Below are 19,127 nucleotides of genomic sequence, written 5' to 3' on the forward strand. Positions count from 1 at the left end.
GGATCTGCCCAGCAGGTTTACATAAAACGCAAGTATAATAATATTTGTGCATCCAAGCAATCACTTCCTTCTTTTCATCGCTGACTGAATTTCTTCCAGTCAATTTCTATGCAATAAAATAACTTGTCATCCCCCCTACAACATCTTTGAGTACTCCTTTGTCAGTGACTTAACACATCCCCCATTAGTTTAGCTGATTCACACCCTAAAAAGTATTTTTCTATTTGAGATGGAAATTACCAAAAACTGTAGTTTGATCTACTTGTACATGAGACGACTCAGCTAAAATCCTCTCTGAATGAGCTAAAGAGTGATAGAACTCAGCTTAAAAATAAAAATTAAAATCTTAAATGAAAGGCCTGAGAAGTGCACTAAACTTTCCTGGTGCTCAGACAGTAGCCTTAAGTTCCATCCTCAGCCAAACCACACACACTTCCACCCTCCTTGGCTATGGGAATTCAGAGTACTGTACAGTGTTAAATATTACTTGAAATACTGTAGCCCTCAAAGCCTTCATATAGATTTTTTGTTTCTCTACCAACTGCATTGAGTGGTAATCTCTGCCTACGAGCTCACACCGGTTTTGTGTTTCTGTATTATTTTGTGAGTGAATCTTTTGTGCTGCAAACTTCTGCAACTTCTAGATATTAAGACTGAGGTTGATGTAGTTTAAAACACCACACTAAAACTTCACAGACTTTTGCATACGGAAACCAACTGATTTAGTTTATCGCTAGCATGGACAAGCTCGTCCTCGCCCATCCACTTTGCTAGCATCTGATGGCTATATTGAATGCCCATTTTCTCTCGTAAAATATTAATTCTAGAGACTGATGAAGACGCAACGACTTTATCACCATTACTAGCCATGACTAAACCAAAGCAACACCCTTAGCAACCTTTGAAAAGTATATCAATTTCATAACAGGGTCTTGTCTTTACTTGTGACTAAAGCCTTTAACATTTACACTTTTTTCTTTTTTGCTGATGATCTTCCACAATGGAAAACATACACATTGAAGGGTGGGGGTGGGAGGAAAAACAACCAACATGTGTGCTCCTAGGGTACACTACATTAATTCTTCAGATTTATGTTATACTCTCTTCAGTCAATAACACTACCCAAACAGATCATACTCTCATTATTCTGTGCCAGCTGTGCTATTTAATGGATACTGAAGTAGTACCAATTGGTAGAGTACATTAGCTTACAAGGTACAAACAGTGGCTCTTCTGTTGCATTTTTATTATTAAACTTCAAAAGGCTTTGCAAACAAGAAACCAAAATAAATGTATTACTGATGCTCTGAAAGCCCTGCAGAACTCCATGGGAGTCACTGTTCCTGAAGTATTTTTGACATTAACAGCTTTATTGGCTAAAGCAGACAAGTTGTCTCCTTTATGAAGGGTCCCTATTCATACGCCAGCAACTTCTAAACCAGCATTCCTCAAACTGAAGTCCACAAGCTCAAGGCTCATTTCACCTTCCCATCCTTCCTCCCCTCCAGTTCGAGCAGCATTTTGCAGGAGGTGATGGAGAATTGCAAGGATGCCAGGGGAGCAGAGGGGAGAGGTGATTGCAAAAATCGGTGTGGAGGGACAGACAGGCAGTGCAAAGAGCAGCAGAAGAAGAACAACAGAGCTGGAGCCTGGAGCCACCTCTCAGGAGGTCATGTTCCTGCTGTCCAGAGGCTACATACAATAACAAATCAGAGGCACAGTGATGGGCTCTCCTGCTGCTCCTGGCCACAGGTGAGCTCTGTCTCTCACTGGTCTCCATGTTGTGCTGCTTCATGGAGCAAGGCCAGCAGAAAATGTATTTTTGGAAGCTTACATTTCAGCCAGTTTAGGTTCCTGAACTGCCCCCCTGCTGGCCTAGTGACAGAGCTGGCACAATCAAGAGAAGGCAGGAATGTGCAGGGGAGAGGGCACCAAGCTGCATGCTTAGCTCAGCTGGGACTTCAAGCTGTATCCAGATCACATTCATTAGCACTACCTGACCAGAGATAAAGGGACTTACATTCCTTCTCCAGCTAATACGTACAGCTCTGCCTAAATGTACGCAAAACATCATTTAATGCTACTGAGAAACAAAATACAAATAAAAAACTAATAAGAAAACCCCATACCCACCTGAATTTCAGGTTTCTCAGGTTTTACTTCTAGAAATATTTTTTCAGTTACCCCTCACTTCCAAACATCAGTATGTCACTCATACCTGATTTGGGTTAAAAATCATCATCCTTTTCCTTGCTCTGCTGTATTTTTTTAATCTGGACCAGCTTCCTGATCAGGTTCACTACATGAACACCCACACACAAGTAAGGGGGTGGCACTGTTTATACCAACAGCACCACAGAGACAAGTGTTCTTGGAAACTATGCCCAGATACACCTTTGTAGCTACTCTATTCAGTGCTGCAGTTATATAATCAACCACACCTTATTGTCAATGAAAAGTCGCAGAAAACCTGAAAGGAAGGACAAAACACAGAAGAATTCAGATTTAGGCACAGTTTTTTAACAGACACATTAAAAAAAACCTTATGATTCTGACCCATCAACGGCACTTCTATCTTAATTTTAAAACAAGTGCAACAAGCAAAATGGATAATACCCAAATCCAGCAATTTTCTAGAGGAGGACAGATAACTTTAGTTACATAGTTTAAACAGCCAGTTTGCTGCTTCAGGGTATTACAAGTCTGCCCAAAGATGATATAAAACCCAATCGTTCACAGATTCTACTACAGCATTTTGTGGATTAAAACTCAGTGGTATCTAGCAAAACAACACAATTTATTTAAGAGCATGGGATGTAAAATGTTTGGCATAAAACCCATTTAAATAACAAGGCCATAAAGCTTGCTGGCACTTATTTAGACAAGAACAGAAAGAAAACAAAAATCTATTATAATTCAATCAATTCCAAGAACTAGATTTGTGTTTTAAAATTAGTATTAATTTACAGGATTCAACATCTTAAAACGGATTTCAAGTACAGATGAATCCAAGTTAAAATACAATTCCAACAGATATTTAAGTTGACTTACTAAATCCTGTCTAGATTTACTCTGTAGGTGAAAACTCAAAGCAGTAAAACATCCATATAAAGTACTGACTTCCTTTGTTATGTTTCTCTACTCCAGCTTATTAGCATTTCTGCAGTGAACTACACATTTTAACAAATACTTTTTTTAAGGGAAATTGCTTGTTACCATTGCTAATATTCAAACTCCTGTAAAGTAGTTAAAGGATCTTCTTAATCCCTACAACACATTTCAACTGCTCAGGAAAGGCCAGAGAATGATACACACAAAGTCTAAACCAGCTAAACTGAACCACCACAAAACAGAGAGGATCTGTTTTTACCAGCTATCATAACAAAATACAGCAATTTAAAAGTAATTTCTGAGGAGCTACTTCATATAAATTTTATTAGATGAACACCCTGTCACCTGAGCAATACTATCCTAAGGAAGTAAATTCATTACAAATGGACTAAGATGGAATTTCTAGGTTTAGAAGTTACAGTTTAATAAATATTTACACCTAAAAATCATGGGTCAAATGGGGGGGAAAAAAGAAGTTTACACTTCAAGATGAGATACCTTGATAGAACCTTTGAGAAATAACTTTAAAATGTTTTTAAAAAACATTAGGTACAAAAACCACCAAATAATTAAACATATAATAAATACATGGTAATTAATGTCTGTAATAAGCTGACAAGAAAACTGGTGGAGCTTTGATGTCGTGAGTAACTCTGAAATCAAAGTCAGAAAACTTTCTGGAATATATTTTTTAAGCAGAAAGTTAACTGCTTTCAATTCAAAAGTAAATGGGTGAGATGTAGCAACTTATCAGAACACAAAGGACTCAGATTAGGTTCCTCCATTCTAGCCTTAAGCAACTTATGACTACGAATAAATGTTGGCATTCCAAAACAAACAAAAACCAACCACTTTCTTCAATATTTAAAGATTTTCAAAAGCAAGTTCTAGAATAAAAACTACATTTGAACTTGGTGTTGAAATATATTCCTACCAAAGGCTACATTTCAGTATATCACCATGTTACATACAAGACTGGTATAAATTGCAGAAGTGATTACTGAGTATCTTAAAACATGAAACAGTGGTAATAACATCAATGAACACACATGGTTTGAAAGTATGTGCATCTTCAGATAGAAAAATCAAAATGTTTGCTGTGTAGAAAGCTACGAAGTCCAAAATGTAAATTTTAAGGTTTCATTAATATAACTGGTATTCTTGATCTACTGTCACTGATAATGAGTTTCACCTATTAAAAAAAAAAAAACAAAAACAAAAACCAAAAACAACCAACCAACTGTATGTATGACAGAAGGTTTTCTAGAAATACACTGTTCAGGTAATAATTTTATGTGACAACTGATTCATAAAGCATGATTATTGAACATTTTGTCTACTTCAATTTCTTTTTTCCTGTTTTTCCTATAGCATTCCATCTCCTGCCAGCTGGGAAATACCCTGAAAATAACAACTGGGCCTTTTATAGCAGCTTTGGGGTTTAGTGAATCAGTAAGTTGATGAGTATCAGTCACCACGCTGCCAATTACTGTGTCCAGTGGAGATGGCCAGTCAGATGAAGCCAGGCAAGGACCCCAAGTGACAGGATCAGAGGCAACTAAGGCCAGGACCTTTGGTTTCCAGGACACTTGGAAGATTCTCTGTACATCTCACTGACTGTGTTTCCTACACTGGCTTGACCTTTTCTTTCTGTTACAGCCTTCTTCTCGCTTCTTTGCTCCTTCTCCTCTCACCACACCTCATCTCTGCTGCCTCTCATTCCATTTTCTTTGTGGAACTCATCCCTAGTCCATATCCAGGACCTTGCTACCACCACTGCTGTCAATCTACAATCACTTATGGAATACATGTCTTTTTCTTCTTTTGCATGCCTGTCTCATCCATTTAGACTATGAACTCTAAAAAACGGTTGGTAATCCCTGCCCTAATATTTATACTGCTATTACCACAAGAGAGAAGTAATTTCAGCTGACCATTACACACACTGTAACAGACATGAAAACTGTCAGTTCAACCACAATTCCTTGGCAGGAACACCTCTACCAGTCCAAACTGGAATCCCTGTTTTATGGCACAGCTATCTTGTTGCTTTTGTCTGTTCCCATGCAGTGAAAATATTCTCTGTCCAAAAACTAGCAACAAGTAGAATCATTTCAATGATGTTGCAACAGTGTTACGCTTATCATGCAATGTAAGTGCCTTGCACTTCATCCTTAATTTGAGTAGAAGTTACGAGATTTTACGTGCAATTCTGTACTTACAGAGATGATATTTGATATTGTACTGCTTATAACCCCTCAAACCAACAACTGTAAAGACATCAAACATGAGTACAGGCTTGGAAGGGGGAAAGTGTACAACGTGTCAGTAAACTTGACTTGCATGAAAGTTCCTAAGGGACTCCAGCTATACCTTACTTACAGTCAGCACACAGCACTGACAAGTCCACTTTTTTATTTTTATGGTTTAAACTTTTGCCTGCGATAGTACAAAAGACAAGAGAAGAAAAAGTAATGGTGGAAGACCTTGAGATGAAGACATTCTCAAGACATGCTGCACCAAAAGTAGTTTACTTTTCCTACAGGAACTGTGTTCTTAGAAACAATACAGCTAGTGAGCCCAAAGATCCATATATAGGAGGCTCAATCGTGTGAGACTAAAATATTTTCCATAACCATTTTTACAGTGTTGCGCTCATATACGAAGCCAAAGAGGGCATCTTTTTGAAAACTCTCCCACCATTCCCTTACAACCTGAAGACTACACAAGGGAAAGTCTGTGTGGCAAGGAGAGAAGATGGGTCAGCAGAACATCTACCCACCAAACATTTAAAAAAACTGTTGCTGCATGGTAAACAAAGTTGAGTGTATGTCAGTATGGATTACACTGTAAACGACCAGTGAGAACATCAATGAATAAATACTCATTAGGATGGTGCAACTTATTTCTAGCAAATGCATAAAAATTATCTCAATCTCCTCAAGTGGCCCAACAAACTTGTAATTTTGGATATCGGCATGTTTTGGAAACACACCAGCAAGTACGCTTGACAGCTTCAAAGAACTTGGGTCACCAGTTGGATTGAAACACCCAATAATTATCTAGTCCCAAAATACACAGAATTATCCAAGTTCAGAGTCTCTAACGCAAAAAGGTCAATCTTCACCAAAGCTACATACTAACCAGGCAGGAGGACATGATCATTTGTACCCACTGGCATAGTAACACAGACACAGGTAGTTCCTGAGCAGGCTATTTCTCCTTTCCAAAGTTTTACCATGCACAAGAAGCCCTGAGTTACCCAGTGTGACTGGTTTTAAGCAGGACGGACTTGACATATGGTTTCATAACACAGAAATACAGTATTTGCTCCACTAACTCTGAAATAGGCTGCCAGTCTTCATTCCGTAGAAAGGAATACACTCTTTGAGCTTTTTCGAAACTTTAAGGCCCTAACTGCCTGCATGTGCCTCCATCTCTTCATTACTATTGCTGCCTGGGCTAGCTAGATAAATCATGCTACTTGTATAAATAAACACAGGTTCTCAAAAAGTTAACAGATCTGTGAGAACTAACACAAAAATTATCATTTCACATTGAGTTAACAGACAAACGCCCCCTCAAACCACTACTAAAAACGGTCGAACAGATTAACAATAGCACGGGCATGTATATCATACTCTGTGCACATTTTCCCATAGAAATTTACCTATATACACAATATTTTAAACAATGCCAAGATAAATATAAAACACTAAAGGATGCCATTAAGATTTATATGCATTTTCCAAGTAATTCCTTAAAAGCCACATCTTCAATTACTAGAAACTGATGCTTTCCAATTCAAAGTATTTAAGAGTTCTTGCTAATTTAGTCTATCCCGAAGAAGACAGCAATATGAATAGCAAAACAAGATGTTATTAATAATATGCAATTACCATCACAAGCTTGTTACTGATTCAGTGCAACCCTAGAAACATGACATTTCTGTTGTCTTCAGGCAATGAGGACAGATAGGATGTTTCTGGGGAGAACAGAGAAAAAAATCCTGTTGACCAGCTGTGTCTAAGACGACACCTCACAGTTAGTAAAGCTACAAGTTAGCATTAAGAATTTAAGTTTCATGTAATAATCTTTCCATCGGCCTGAATTTAGCAGTGAGGAGAAATCCCAAATTATTTTGCATCTTAATTTATTCTGCACATCAAAGGAACAGCAGTACTCCAGGCAGATAGGAGAAGGGTGAACAATTATTTTATTTTATAGGTAGCAACAAGTATTTACACTGAAAAGGAAGTATTCGGGTTAAGATTAAAGAAAATGGGTGCTTTCTCTTCTCTTAAAAGCAGACACTCATGTTAATCAGGGTCACAGCTTATATCAAAGATTTTCAAATTACAGGCAGAGAGCTTTCAAAACAGTTGGAATTGTGAAAGCTCTTTTAATCATATACTTAAAATTAAATCCAAACTTTTTAAAGTTTTGAGTTTCTCTTAAATATTCCCGTTCACAATTTAAAAAACCACACTACTTTAATTGTGTCTCAATAGTCTTATTTAAGTATGTGTGGTACAGGACTGACTGGGAAGTGGGAAGAAGGACGTAAAAAATCCTGTTTACAGAAGAAATACAGTTGTATTCTGTTCATATATGATTTCCATTATGAGTAGTACCTTTGCACTTTAACTAGAGCATTTGATATTAATTACATAAAAGGGAATAACTAAGATGGCTGTACAACTTAAAAAAACTCAACAGTTAATATTGATAATCAAAACAGTTATGAAACACTCACTGAAGGTCACTGCAGATTAAATATTGGGCTACTCCATAAACTTTTATACTTCCAACCCCTGCTTGCTTCCCTGAAAATAAATATATATTTTTTTTTATTTCTTACTATTGTTGTGAAGTCACACAGAGGTTCAAATGACTCAATACCAATATTTACATGTCTACATCTGACTCAACTTGCTCTTCTTCATATGTTCACACTGAAGCCCAGTAAAATGCCAAAAAATTTGTAATTCTCTACCAGACTGACGTAAGAGATAACAAAAACACCCCTTTCAAAACCAAGCTCGTGTTTGAGATAATACAAATTCAATTTATAACAAGGACATATTGTTTCCTGCCATGTACAGAAAATAGGTGCATAGCTATCAAGTAGTGTGAAATGTTCCTTTCATAGAATCATTTCAGTTGGAAGAGACCCTCAGGATCATCAAGTCCAACCATAACCTAACTCTGGCACTAAACCATGTCCCTAAGAACCTCATCTAAACACCTTTTAATCACCTCCAGGGATGGTGACTGCACCACTTCCCTGGGCAGCCTGTTCCAATGCCTGACAACCCTTCCTAGGAAGAAATTTTTCCTAATATCCAATCTAAACCTCCCCTGCTCCACCTTGGGGCCATTTCCTCTTGTCCTATCGCTTGCTACTTGAGAGAAGAGACCAACACCCTCCATGCATGAATGAAACAGCCATCATGAGACAGGATATTTTGAAATTAACTGCTGTGCCCTCCTTTCACAGAATGCTATTTTGTGTTACCTTCAGCTGATCTAAAGGTGACTGCAGCTGAAAGACGTGGTCTACCCTGCTCCGGCTAATCTTCCATTTAGCCAGACAAGCTTCAATCCAAATCACTGTGCTGATCTTGCCCATCAGAAGGCCACACTATTACTAGTGCCAACAAAAGGGAGGCTGGACCATGAAGCCTAAGGAGAAATCATGTGCTTCTTTTTTGGCATGTGGTCATGAAAATACAGCTTCATTATCATGTGAAGAGATATTACGGATCAACTACATCATCTTGTACATCACTTTTACAGAAACCTATAGAACACCTATGGGAAAAGAAAACAGGCAGTAAACTCTGAAACAGCTTTCTTTCAACATTATTTTACCAAAACAGAAGTTCATATAAAGCTTAGTTACGTATGCAAAGTATAATCTCAAGCAAATACTAAAACATGTTTAGAAGTTGAGAAACATGAGGTTTTTATAAAAAGCATAGTACTTCAGGTGCAACATTAAGAATGGTATTGATAAGGCTTATTAAATCTAGACTTACACAAGCAGCATGTTGGCATTATACAACTTCTAACAGTGCTATTTCTAACTTCCATTTCCACTGCAGTACAAGTGTCAAAAATTCTGCACAAATACAGCTTCAAAAGTTACTATATGTTTAGGAATAGGACTAGTGACCATTTAGCCAGTACAGATTTTGTTTTTTAAAAAAAGTCATCTTACTTTTGCATTTTCTTTAAAATAAGAACATAAAGCTTAAGTGTGCTAATTAATATAAAGCACCTGACATTTAAGCTGTAGGACTGATGGAAGTCATTCCCTTCATTTTTCAAAAAGTCAGCTACTAACATCAAGCATCCTTACAAACTCCAGCTCAAACACTATCCAACGTAGTGTTAAATTATACTCTATATCAACACACAGAACAAAACCTTTGGAAGTTTGTGATTCGCTAAAACTGTTCAACAACAACAGCTGCAAACAGCAACGCTTTTGTTGTTTCCCCCTTCCCCCAAAAGACCAATGGCATAAAGAGTAATTTAGAGCAAGAACATAAAGTTGAAGCCTTCATATGAAGTAGCACATTTCACATCTGATTTCTAACGGCAGTGCAAGACAAATGGCTTGCTTTCACCTTAAAACTAATATTCAGTAAACTAGAAGGACAGTAGTATGTTTAAAAATCTTATTACACTATCTAGTATTTCAAGTTAAAAGGATATCTTTGAAATGATAACTACATATTGTTTGAAAATATTTTGGCGCCGGCACAGAATCTGCAAAGAATAGCCCAAGCTTTAACTTAATTATCCTTTTACAAGAGTTGTGGTTTGAGAAAATACAACAACTTCATAAAGATAATAATCACTAAGCGCAATGGCCTTTGGCAATAATGTTCCAAAGCAAGTTTGGATAATCCAAGATAAACCATGAATCCTTTCTCTCTGTACTTTTGCAGTTAATATAGAAAATTCAAAAGCAAATGAAAATTGTGTGTCTCAGACTGTACAAGCAAACAAAACAAAAGCTCCTGTCAAAGCAACACATTACATCCAGCAATAACTGAATTAGTCAACAAGACTATGTTACAGAAACTGCAATCCAACAATGAAATTTGAAAAAGCTACATTATTTTCTAGAACAGAAATAGGAAAGTACTGGCTGTCTATCTGCTCCAGCAAGCCAGTGTTAGCAGGGCATCTGTTGACTGCACCCTGATATTTATATTCAAGGAAAAGATAGCTCCTGTCAAAGCACATCAGTGAATCTCCTGAGAAACTAATACAGCAAATCCTACAAAAGCCATGTTTCCTGTTCTTTTTGGTGTTCCATAGTTCAGTGTCTTAGAAGTACATACGGTATGCTGATACAGGGTCTTTTGCTTCACAGAGGGCAGTTGCTAACAGGGCTTTGGTGCTTCACCTTGCATCCCTCGGAACTGAATTAGAAATAAAGCTACAACCTTATATGAGGATAAGCTTACTTAATGAGGTACCCCCTCCATGACCACCTGCTGCAAGGCAATGACAGTCCCCTGGGAGCCTCTGGGCATGATTGTTTTCAGTATGAGAGTGTCTCTAGCTCCTCGCAGAACTTTTGGTGGGGTTGAAGCTGCCTCAGAAATGAGCGAGACCTTGCTCCTTTGCAATCAAGTCTTGTGAGCTCGCAGTACGATAGAAGACGTGCAGGGTCGTTAGTCCAGTGCTTTGCCCCAAGCAAGTATGATTCTTGCTTGACTAACCTGAGGTTTACAGGGAGATGGTTTAGAGGTAGACTTGGCAGTGTCAGGTTAACAGTTGGACTCAATGATCCCAAAGGTCTTTTCCAACCAAAAGGATGCTGTGATTCTATGAAGAAAATTTAGACGCAGTTACAGAAGCAGTGCGAAATAATCATTATGGTGCTCTTTAATCCCAGATACTCCATTAGTTTATTGCAACCTCTTTGCCTACACTGGAAGACACCCCAAAACAAAGGCACAGAGGCTACTTAATCCCTGCAATACTGCAGATACTTTGATAGTAACTTAGAACTAAGAAATATGATAATTAGCTACTGCTAAGACAGTAAAGCACTGCAATTCAAATTCTATATGTAATAAGTGGTATATTAGAATAAATTCAGTCAAGCACACAAAATACAAAATATTCAAAAAATGAAACTTCTTCATTAATGATTCTTAGTCCCCGTTCTTTATTCGTTCCCATTCAATTCCCTGTACTCATCCACTACCTCATCTTATCTTGCCCAGCTCCTACACCTTCTGTTCAACCCCACCAATGTTTAAGCTGCTCACCTATGTGAAACAGCTCCGTTTTCCACAGGTCCAGTTTTACATCTGAATTGGATGTATTCTCTCTGTAATACCTCATCATTACAACACACTAATAATTTGCTTATTCTAAACATAATCATAGAATCATAGCATCGTTTCAGTTAGAAAAGACCTTTAAGATCACAGAGTCCAACTGTTAACCTAACACTGCCAAATCCACCACTGAACCATCTCCCTAAGAACCTCATCTATGTGTGCTTTGATATTGTTGTACAACTTCAAGTAAATTATTTAACCTTTAATATTTCAAAGATTATTATCCTAACAGTCCTACTCTCCTTCATAAATTCCAACCCATTTATGTTAAATATCTGAATATCCAGATAAATTTCTGTATATTACCCTCTAAATTACAGTAGGAAAAAATTGTTTGTTTTTATTTAGAAGTCAATACAAGAACAAGTGTTCTGGAAAATAACTAGAGAAGCAAGAACATAATGCAAAGCACATGTATTGATATTACTTTCCTTGGGAAAGAGGACTTTTAATTTTCAGTCACCCTATGTACATCTATAGCATCCCAAGTGAGAGGGCAGCACAGTATAGTGCAAAAGGGAAAAACAAACAGTTGGAAAACTTAAATAGTACATGATGGAACCACAGCCAGATTATATTAATCCTTCACTTCTGCTGTGCCAGCAACTGAAAGCCTGTGGTATACTGCAAGGAGGCCTGCTGTCAAATTCCAAAGCCTGTCTCATGCTGCAGACTGATGCAAATTCTTCTGCAGCAGAGACAGTGGCCTTCGCAGTCAGTCCTACCACACCAGCCTACGTTGAACAGGATCATGAACACACTAACATTCCCCATTCTAACATCCCTACACAGCTGCAACATGGATCAGTTAGCCCCAGTGGTGTAATTTTTATATTATTCAATCTAAAATGCATTAATTCTTGGCTGCTGAGGTGATACATTTTGTCTGTTATATTCACTGAACTAGGGCCAAACTGGACAGAACAAATTTCTATGGGTATGTTAATTTTAGACATTTATGTAACTCACTATGTACTGAAGCAATAGCAGAGTTCTTTAATCTCCAGCACATCTAGGCTTCCTTTCTTGTCATCAGATAGCTTAGGGGACAAGAAATAATCATAAACTCCTCAGAACTCAGTCTAATACTTGTGTGTTACTATACATGACTCATTTGAGAGCTTCCCTAGAGGATCACCTATAGTTGACACTTTTGAACGGTTTAATTACATTTGCAAGTGTTTAAAATCTCTGCCAAGCCACTACTATAGACTTACACCATCAATAGCGAAATATAATCTTAGATGAAACACATCTAGTAGCTTATTTAGTAAAAAAAATACTAAAAAAGGTGTATAAATAATCCATAAAATCTATACGAAAAATTGCACAGCACCACATAACCTATTGGTATGATTCATTACATCAGGCACAGGTCTAATGTGTGCCTATGAATGCACGCACTTCATAAGGAAGCATTTACACTTTTCTTGGAAATTAAATTCTGGGAAGCAGCAACCACCATCACCAAGGAGCCAGGGGATAAATTCACTACCCTCACAAGGTGCCAACCCCCCAACAAAATCCCTACCTCATCCAGAAGACAAACACTGAACCACTCACGAATCAGCTGTTAAACTGCTGCAGTTCACATCATGGCCTTTTAAAGCAAACAAACAAAAAATACTGTAAGGCATACTGTAAACTGGTTTATAAATAGTTTAATCATCCATGTACAAGATGATCGTGCAAAGCAAACTGTAGAAAAAAAGTGCACTGCCTGCCTCAAGCTATGCTGTCACTATTTTTGAGTTAAAATAAAAAACCAAAACCTACTGACATCCAATGTAACTGTTACCACTTCCCTCAAGTGTAAAGCATCTGAGCAAAACGGTGCCATTCAAACAACTTAAAATATATCTAGAGGATGTGGAAATTATCTACTCACAGTGTATCTGCACCAGCACAAAAATTGCAAGTCTCAATAATAACGTGTTTCTATAAAAATACTTTAAAAGGAGGAGGGAGGAAGGGGCAAAAGTCGCTAGTCCCTAATGATACACTATGGGAAGAAAAAAAAAAAAGGTATAAGTTGCTTCTTCTCCTTATCTCGGTTTGGAAAAGGTGATGGCATTTTAGCACAGAGCAGAAGAAACTCAGCTTCTAGGTTTCTCAGATTTTTGCCAAATTTCCATTCAACAATAGTTTTACTCTCACCAGTATATATTCAGAAATACAGATTCAAAACACAAAGAAAGTTCAAATAAAGTTTGTTATTAGGGTTAGCCTATGAGTAACTTTGGCAAGTAGCTTTTAACACACAAAATTTAACATCAAACATTTTGGTGACAGTTTTAGTTACATTTTATTCATAACTCTAGACAACACCCTCTTATTCTTTCTAGTTTTATGTTCTTTTTATGTGTCCCTATGTAGTTACAGATTTTCCTATAACCACCCACCTCAAAGTAGTCCATTCATAGTAAAAGGTAATCAATGATGTAACTTCACTGAGTTTGTATTTGGTATTGGAATTAATTCATAGAAAGCCTTTACAATTAATGTAAACCAAGACCTCTTTTAAATCACTAACAGCCAGCCCACAATATTTACTATTTCAAGTAATGTGTAAAATGCTTCTACTGTTGACCATAGACTGCTAGGTTTTATTATTCCATCATGTCAAGCATTCTTCTGTGATATTTCCTTCTTATGAAATCAAGAATATAGAAGGCTTTCTGAAGCTATACTTCCTTGGTATAGCACACTTGAGAAATAACATTTCATACAGAACAAATGTAAAAACTTACTATTTAAAAAACACATTAATGCAGTATTTCACTTTTTCCTCCTTAACTGACAAGGAGGTTTTATATATTTAATTATACAAGAGTTTACATTCTTTTCAGCTCCTGGGTTATGTCCAATTTCCAACAATCTGACTGCTAGCATTTCTACAGACTAAGGATGGAGCAGAATAAAGCTAAAGGCACACAAGTGATGGAGGAGAGCTGAAGATTTTCGTTCTGTAAAAGAATGAACACTAGCCGTCTCTTCCCCATCTTATCTCCTCAATAATTTTAGTTATTAATCAACAATAAAAGCTATGTTAACTTGCATAACTCCGTTAAAAGAAAAAAACAAAACCCACACACATGTAGGTCAGTCACTTTTATGTGGGGCACTGGAAAGCAACATGAAGAAACACTATCTTTTTTTGACACCTGACAGCTGGATTAGAAAACAGTCTTACTTCGAATTTATTTTCTTGAAAAAATTCTAGAACTATATGTAACCAAGTACTACAGTAGTTCATTAAAAAAACGTGTCAGACAATTTCAAAATGATTAGCTACTGGATGTGTAGCATGTTGAAACAAACACTTCGTTTTTATAGTGCAAAAGCCTAAAACTAGATACTTCATGTACAACATAAAAATTTATGCATATGACAGAACACATCATAAGAATCCAATACACCATCCTTAACACACAGCTCACTTTGCAAGTCAGCACCAGATCCCATCAATCTAAGAGTACCACAAAAGCAGATTGACATATCACATAACATAAAAACTGGTTAATGTCTCTCTACTCATTAACATAAAGTATCTCATGGTAGTCAACATTTAATCACTTCATTAAGAGCTTTCCCTAGAGTACACTACTTATCATTAAGTACTCCAGTCTGTCCCTCTTCAGACATCATCCTACTCCCAACTACAAAGAAATCATCCTTCCTAAGGAGAGCTTATAAAATTCCAAACTGACCAGCATATGCTTAAGTTGAACATTATTCTTCCTACATATCTCACTGAGCTTTGTCACATATAGTTCAATAAGAACTCAAAACACTAAGTGAAAACTATGTGAACCTGAATCTAAATAAATAAAAGCTGCTCAAAATTGTGCTCCAATTTACTTATCAATAGATAAAGAGTACAGAAAGTCAGAGGCAAGATGTGAACATAAAACGTAATTTAACTGCTTGCTAACTTTTTTTTTTTTTCTTTTTATACACTTGTACCTGTGAACCTTAACACTTCACAAATATTTAGACCTGGACACAAACATTCACAGCTTGCCTTACACTAAGCCCAAGTGTAAATTAGAGATGCTTATGTTCTTGGAGGAGGGAGACAGGACAAGCTTCAGTATAAATAAGCTTTATTGATTTATTTTAACATCAACAGTGAAGAATTCACAGAAAAAATGCCAAACTGATACAGTATTGGCACAATCAAGCCTCTGGAAAGCTGGCTTTCTTTTTGATTTCACACTACTGACAACATTAAACTACTTTTTACATTAATATGAAACTATTTAAAAACATAGCATCTAAAATTAGTAAGTTACATCCTTTAACAAATAGAATTCTATATTAGACCTAACATCGAGAAATACAAACTCTGCAAGAGAAGTAAATTGCAGACATACACAAAGCTGTGCTCTACAGGATGAGTTTATGGAGACTTAGCAGAACAAGGAACCCTGAAGCAGGAAGAAATAAGTATTTATTAAGCAAATGTACTGACACTAATGAACTAAAGTAAAAATAAAACACATTTGTGAAGGTCAGATGATGTACATTCACTGTAGGAACAGAAAAACCAAAGCAAATAACTTGAACTTTAGATTCTGAAGGACACTTTTTTGCCCTTTCCTAGTAGAAATATTTCAAGATCCTAAGTAGCCATAGGTATCTTAAAGTAACAGTCATAATATACACTTAAACAGAAACTAGCTTATTTAAGTTTTTGGTATATGTTGTGCCTCTAAGACAAAACATACATTGCTCTAGAACTGAAGACCCAGAGGACAAGCTGGAAATGCTCTCCCCACCTCTATCATCAGAAAAAGTTCTGGGACCTGGGGTGGAGATGTAAGTCACTCGATAATAATGGTTCACCCATATACCTGTCTATTAAAAAAAGGAGAGAAGAAACATGAAAAAGGAAAATAGTTTATCTGAAGCCTATGTAGCACATTCCGTTCTTCCTTTCCTGTAGATATTCTTTTCTAGTCCAGCAATTTTTAGGAATAGAGCACTCTTTTGGGCTCCAGAATTGACCAACTGGCATGTATTACTCAGAATTTCTCTAAATATAGGCATAACAATGTCATTATAATAATACTAAATAAATACCACAAAGTTCAAGTTTAGAGAAAAGTATATTGTATAATATTGTATTTCATATTAGCTTATTCATTACTTTTTCTTTATACTTTATTCATTACTTTGGAAGTTGGCAAATGTGATGTCCATCTACAAGAAGGGCCAGAAGGAGGATCCGGGAATCTACAGGCCTGTCAGTCTGACCTCGGTGCTGGGGAAGGTCAGGAAGCAGATCATTCTGAGTGACATCACACTGCATATACAAGACAGTCAAGTGATAAGGCCCAGTCAACATGGGTTTATGAAAGGCAGGTCCTGCTTGACCAACCTGACCTCCTTCTATGACAAGTTGACCTGTTCAGTGGATGAGCGAAAGGCTGTCGATGTTGTGTGCTTAGACTTCAGAAAAGCCTTTGACACTCTATCCCACAGCATTCTCCTGGAGAGGCTGGGAGCTCATGGCCTGGATGGGTGTACTCTTTGATGGATAAAGAACTGGCTGGAGGGCCGGGCCCAAAGAGCTGTGGTGAACAGAGCCAAATCCAGTAGGTGGCCAGTCACGAGTGGTGTTCCCCAGGGGCCAGTTCTGTTTAATCTCTTTATCAATGATCTAGATGAGGGGATTGGGTGCACCCTTAGTAAGTTTGCAGATGACACCAAGCTGGGAGGGAGTGCTGATCTGCTGGAGGGTGGGAAGGCCATACAGAGGGATCTGGACCGGCTGGATCATTGGGCTGAGGCCAATTGTATGAGGTTCAACAAGGCCAAGTGCCAGGTCCTGCACTTGGGTCACAACAACCCCAAGTGCTACAAGCTCAGGGAAGAGTGGCTGGAAAGCTGCCTGGAGGTAAAGGATCTGGAGGTAAAGGATCTGGAGGTAAAGGATCTGGAGGTAAAGGATCTGGAGGTAAAGGATCTGGAGGTGTTGACTGACAGGCAGCTAAACATGAGACAGCAGTGTGCCCAGGTAGCCAAAAAGACCAACAGCATCCTGGCTTCTAACAGGAATAGAGTGGCCAGCAGGACTAGAGAAGTGATTGTGCCACTGTACTCAGCACCAGCGTGGCCCCACCTCAAATTCTGTGTTCAGTTTTGGGCCCCTCACTACAGGAAAGACATTGAGGTGCTGGAGAGAGTGCAGAGAAGGGCAACGAAGCTGGTGAGGGGTCTGGAGCACAAGTCTGATGAGGAGCAGCTGAGGGAACTGGGGCTGTTTAGCCTGGAAAAAAGGAGGCTGAGGGGAGACCTTATCACTGTCTACAACTACCTGAGAGGAGGTTGTAGCATGGAGAGTGTTGGTCTCTTCTCCCAAGTAACAGGACAAGAGGAAATGGCCTCAAGTTGCATCAGGGAAGGTTCGGATCAGATATCAGGAAAAATTTCTTCACAGAGAAGGTTGTCAGGCATTGGAACAGGGTGCCCAGGGAAGCGGTGGAGTCACCATCCCTGGAGGTGTTTAAAAGACATGTAGATGAGGTTCTCAGAGACATGGTTTAGTGCCAGAGTTAGGTTATGGCTGGACTTTATGATCTTGAGGGTCTTTTACAACCAAAATGATTCTGTGATTCTATGATTTTTAAGACCTAAAATGTCTTAGCCTAATGCCTTTTAATAACGAAGATTAATGTAATAGTACGCTTCCCAGCACAACTGCAAGTGCCGAGGAAGTTCTCTCAGGAACACCATTGCCTGAAACTTACACACTAAATGAAGAAATGGAGAGCCATCAAAAAGATAAGAATGTAGGCATTCACAGAAGCATCCAAACATTTGCCAATTAAATGCTTTTAGGAACAAACCCACAAACAAAAAAACCTGAAACACATGTCAATGGCTCAAAAAACCTTGAACCTTGTGACCCAAAGTTTCATGAGACATGAAAAAAAATGTAAGTCACTTGGCTTTCCTTATTAAAAAGTATTACCTCTGTTAATATTAGTTTTAGTTCTACAATAAGTCAAGTATAGGACATGGCACTTAATACTACTTTTATTGCCAATTTAATTCAATTTGGATATTATTTAAATAAAAGCTGCAGATCACATCTGAGTTGTCTCACCAAAGAAACCTGCCAAGTGCAGAAAAAAAAAATATTTACTTACTGAAATCAAATATGATAATAAAAGACCACAAAGTCTGACATTGTACTCTCAGAATACAGTAAAGTTGCTTATCCCAAAGTAAAAAGTATAGTCATCAGACAAGTGAACCAGATTTGGAAGATATACAGGAACATAAATTTCACAGGTGTCTATAAAAAAAGATCCCAAGGTAACACGCATCTCTGTCAGCTTTGGTAGATAAAAATATAGTTCATTTGTATAAGTAGAGAGACAACAGGATACTCTAATACCCATGAAGTCAGAGGTGCAATCCTTTTCCCTTCTAGTAGTATTACCATATATAACATACAATTATACTCCAAAGTTTCCTAAATCAAAGTGAAGAATATGACATCAAACATAAGTAAAGATGGGGATTGGGGGAAGAGAAAGAAAAAAAAACACAACACACAGATTTGAGTGCCAAGAGTAGCACCAAAAAAAAAAAAAAGAGTAGGAGGCAGAAATATGAGATGCAGATCTTTGA

The 19,127-nt window shown here is 37.6% G+C and overlaps 1 protein-coding gene across 5 annotated transcripts in view; it reads right to left on the reverse strand.

The window, feature by feature from the left end:
* The window catches only part of FRS2 (fibroblast growth factor receptor substrate 2), a gene marked incomplete at its 3' end in the record, with an annotated part of 51,248 nt that overhangs the window by 23,753 nt on the left and 8,368 nt on the right, over nucleotides 1-19,127 (reverse strand). Inside the window, exons 1-2 of one of the 5 annotated variants that reach the window (XM_082043673.1) lie at nucleotides 8,630-8,803; nucleotides 7,011-7,096 (exon numbers count right to left, since the gene is read on the reverse strand). The exons of 2 other annotated variants lie outside the window; for them this stretch is intronic. Of the gene's footprint in view, nucleotides 1-7,010; nucleotides 7,097-8,629; nucleotides 8,804-13,014; nucleotides 13,084-19,127 lie in introns of those variants that run through there. 2 more of the 5 variants (XM_082043672.1, XM_082043674.1) reach the window with 2 other exon arrangements.

Source organism: Streptopelia decaocto (assembly GCF_964273445.1).
Source record: "Streptopelia decaocto genome assembly, chromosome: 1".
NCBI lineage: Eukaryota > Metazoa > Chordata > Aves > Columbiformes > Columbidae > Streptopelia > Streptopelia decaocto.